This window comes from Pleurodeles waltl, chromosome 5 (genome assembly GCF_031143425.1).
Source record: "Pleurodeles waltl isolate 20211129_DDA chromosome 5, aPleWal1.hap1.20221129, whole genome shotgun sequence".
NCBI classification, from domain to species: Eukaryota; Metazoa; Chordata; class Amphibia; order Caudata; family Salamandridae; genus Pleurodeles; species Pleurodeles waltl.
In genome coordinates, this window is record NC_090444.1 from 771,774,957 (window position 1) to 771,779,906 (window position 4,950).

Below are 4,950 nucleotides of genomic sequence, written 5' to 3' on the forward strand. Positions count from 1 at the left end.
CAAGCTATACAAAAAGACAATCTGAATGAACTATCAAAGTAAAAGCCTCGTACGAGAAGATGGATTACAAAGACCAATGAGTCAGACACAAATAGGAGCGCAAGCAGGGGCACATCCTAATTTGTCCCTCTCTGAGCAGAAACTGCCAGATAGCTGAGTTTAGGCAAACTGAGGGGCAGGGGTAACTCACTATGACATGGCTGATGAGGTAATATCCATTGTTTCCTTAAACTTCAAAGTCAGGTTGGTAAAATGCTAATGACTTGTAGGTCAACTGACCTTCCCTGTTTTCTGTCCTTTTCACTGTAATTGTGTTCATAGTTGACTCGTGTAATTTAAGAATAAAACATTTCTTTTAGTCAATTCAGTGAATTGTGTTGGGCCATATGTTTTGACAATTATAGAGGTAATCGGCCTCTTATTGTGAGCATGTCTTTTTCAAACCTCAAAGGCATTGTGCCTTCTCCAACCGTTATCATGAGAAAGCCTTTCTCAGGGCTATGCTATAAGCTGTTCCTAACCAGGGTTTATTTGTTTAAAACAACACAGTGTTAAAGGGACACGCTGAGGTTTGTCATCCAATGATCACAGCATTGAAAGTTGCTAAATCACACAATGTTTTATATAACATTATCAATGTTCTCTTCAATTACTTGGGACTGTCAATTTGTTGTTCTGTAATATTATCAGGCACCACTTATTTCCCAAAATGTATTGTGAAACCCATGGATACTTCTAGTTGAAAAAGTGTGATCTCCCAGCCTTTATATATCATCTAAAAGTGCTCAGTGACCCTACCTGATTGGATTCTAAAATTCCCCTATCACTAAATCCTACTTTTCTTGGTCAAACAGTCTGAAATAAGAAAAGGCAACAGGAAACATTTTAAAAACCTCTTGAATAAATTTGACTTATTTGCTCAATGTTAATTATTTATTTAAATTCTGATTAAGGTGATCATTTGGACTCCTGATATACCCTCTATTCTGAGAAGGTGGCATTATTGCACTTTATCTTCTGTGTATATTGATTGCCTTCCAACAAAAAACACTGCGTCCCATAAAGTCACACCCATATGGAAAATTGGCAATTATGAGTCCTTTCCATTTCCCTTCCTGCCCCTACATTCCCTGAAAGACCTCCATTGATATACTTTCCCCTTTTCTTCCCCACTCAATTATTTATAATATGCATGTCCTGTTATTAAAGTTTTAAGAAACATATAAAAGAAAAGACAACAACTGTATAAAAGCACAATTGCTAAAATAAAATAAAATTCTACAATAAGTTTTACTTCAATTGATATGTTCCATTTTTTCCCATTTCTCTTTCGCACTTGCCCTTCTTTCATTTACTGGAGCTCCGTCCAAATTTCTCGGTCATATACATCTATTTGTCTTTTTCTTTGTTTCTCCCCTGTATCACTTGTGTCTGTTTTTCACATACACTGTCTCCATCTTTCGCTTTTTACTGTCTTTTTTCCTTTTCTTTCAAGTGTGCTCCCTGCCTTTCAACACTTCTTTCATTTGTCCCACTGGCATTCTCTGCTTTTGAGTTTCCTTGCCACCTTGATACTTAAAAACATTAAGACATTTCATGCTCTTAATTCACAGCATAGACCTGATCTGAAAACTTTAAAGCTCAGCATAGACAATGGAGCCCCATCAAGCAGAACTAATCACCACCAAATGTCTTTTCGCTAAACAGTAGGATGGACATGTCTGTTCCAGCAAACACACAAGCGTTTGTTTATCCACCCCAAAGCTGCCATCATTAATGCCAATGGGATATTAAATATAAGAACATTGGAATGCTGGGGGCTCCATTGAAAACAATGGAGTGCTGCGGGCTTTTACTGGCTGGTAAAAGCCCGCAGTGCCAACATTCCAATGTTCGCTTTGTTCACAGCAGCAGCTGTGAACAAAGCCTCACGGAGCCCGAGGGGATTTTAATCCCCTCGGGTTCCGTGAATTTTTTTTTTTTTAATAGAACATTCTGCCCTGTGTGGCAGAATGTTCTAATAGCCTTAGAACCCACCATAGCGGGCTCTACCGGCTATTAAAGTCCCTCTCCCTTGTTAAATGCGGGGAGCGGGACTTTAATAGCCGGTAGAGCCCGCTACGGCGGGTTCTAAGGCTATAAATGATGACATTAGGAGACAGACAAAAGCAACTTCCCCAAAGTAAATCTGTGAACAGTTGGTAACGCTTAGCTTTCGGGGTATGAAGCAAGCCAACCAATTTCCACAATTAAATTACATTACGCTTACTTGATGACTTATAGCTACTTAAACTGTATGCCATTTTATTCTTCTGGGAACAGCTGAATATCTAAATAAACATTTATGTAAATAGCAAAACTCACCAACTTACATGAGTGGAAAGGTTGCAAAGTCGTCAAATTCTAAAGTAAGGTTTCAGATGTCCGCAAAGCGGACCTTTCTACACGTGCATCAGCCAGCTGTCTAACAGGATGATGACCGTCTCAATCAGAATAAACTCTTCAAAAGTAGGTTCTCTCACCCACAAAGAGTTTTGTCTTTTGTATAATGCTCCAAGCTATACAAAAAGACAATCTGAATTAACTATCAAAGTAAAAGCCTCGTACGAGAAGATGGATTACAAAGGCCAATGAGTCAGACACAAATAGGAGAGCAAGCAGGGGCACATCCTAATTTGTCCCTCTCTGAGCAGAAACTGCCAGATAGCTGAGTTTAGGCAAAATGAGGGGCAGGGGTAACTCACTATGACATGGCTGATGAGGTAATATCCATTGTTTCCTTAAACTTCAAAGTCAGGTTGGTAAAATGCTAATGGCTTGAAGGCATTTGGCCTTCCCTATTTTCTGTCCTTTTCATTGTAATCATGTTCATAGCTTACTTTGTGTTGCTTTTAAGAATAAAAACATTTATTTTCGTCAATCAGTGAATTTCAGTTGGGCCATATATTTTGACAATGATAGAAATAATCAGCCTCTTATTATGGGCATGTCTTTTTCAAACCCCAAAGGCATTGTGCCTTCTCCAACCGTTATCATGAAAAAAGCAAGCCTTTCTCAGGTCTATGTTACAAGCTGTTCCTAACCAGGGTTTATTAGATTAACCCACACAGTGTTAAAGGGACAAGCTGAGGTTTGTCATCCACTCTTCACAGCACTGAAAGTTGCTAAATCCCCACAGTCTTTTATATGCCATTAACAATGTTCTCTTCAATGGCTTGGCTCTGTCATTCTGCTCATCAGTAATATTATTAGGCACCACTTGTTTCCCAAAATGTATTGTGATACCCATGGATACTTTTAGTTGAAAAAGGATCTCCCAGACTCTATATAGCTTTGTTCAGTAACCCTGCCTGGTTGGATTTTAAAATTCTCCGATCACTAAATTGTACTTTCCTTATTCAAGAAGTCTGAAGTCATTGAAAGACAATAGGAATCATTTACTAAAACTCATCAATCAATCTAGCTTGTTTGCTCAAGGTTAGAGGTCGCTCATCTAGATTCCGGATTAAGGTGATCATTTGGACTCCTGAAACACCCTCTATTCTGAGGTGGCATTATTGCACTTTATCTTCTGTGCATGTTAGTTCACTTCCAATGAATAGACACTGCATCCCAAAAAGTAACTCCGAGATGGGAAAATCGGCAAATGTAAGAGTCTTTTCCATTTACCTTCCTGTCTACATTCCCGAAAGACCTTGATTGATATACTTTTCTCACTCAATTATTTATAATAATTACATGTCCTATTATTAAAGTTTTAAGAAACATATAAAAGAAATGACAACAATTGTGTAAAAGCAAAATTCCTGAACTAAAATAAAATGCTATAAGAAGATCAGCTCACATTGCACAATAGATTTTACTTCAATTGATATGTTCCACTTTTTCCCATTTCGCACTGTCACACTTGCTCTTCTTTCATTTACTGGAGCTCTCTCCAAATTTCTTGGTTATGTACATCTGTTTGTCTTTCCCTATGTTTCTCCTTTGTACCACTTGTGCCTGTTTTTCAGATACACTATCACCATCTCTTTCTCTTTTTCCCGTCTTTCCTTTTCTTTCAAGTGTGCTCCCTGCCTTCGCCACTTTCATTTGTCACTCTGGCATTCTTTAATGTTGGGGTCTTTCCACATTGATACTTAAAAGGGTAAAGACATTTCATGCTCTTAGTTCACGGCATAGCCCTGATCAGAAAACGTTAGAGCTCAGGACAGAAAACTTGAGCCCCGTCAAGCAGAACTCATCCCTACCCAATGTCCTTCGCTCAACAGTAGGATGGGCATGTCTATTCCAGTAAACATGCAAGCGGCTGTTTATCCACCCTAACCCTGCCATCAGCAACTCTGTTGGGATATTAGATAAATGATGACATTAGGGGACAGAGAAAAGCAACTTCCCCAAATTAAATCAGTGAAAAGTTAGTAACGCTTAGTTTTCATGACATGACTTGTAGCTACATAAACTTTTATTTGCTGTTTTGTATACCATTTTACGCTTCTGGGAACATCTGAATATCTAAATAAACATCTATGTAAATAACAAAACTCAGCAACTTACATAAGTGGAAAAGGAGCAAGTGTTGTTCTTTGGGACTGCAAAGTAATCAAATTTTACAGCAAATTTTCAGATGTCCGCAAAGTGGACCTTTCTCCACTTGCGTCAGCCAGCCGCCTTACAGGATGATGACCGTTTCAATCAATATAAGGTCTTCAACAGTAAGTGCTCTCACCCACAAAGAGGTTTCTGTCTTTTGTAGAGCGTTCCAAACTATACAAAAAAACCAATCTGAATTAACATTCAGAAAAAAAGCTCTGTAAGAACAGATGGATTACAAATACCAATGAGTCAAACGTAAAGAGTAGAGCAAGCAAGGGCGCCTCCTAATTTGTCCCTCTCCGAGCAGAAACCACCAGATAGCTGAGTTGAGTCAAACTGAGGCACAGGCGTAAC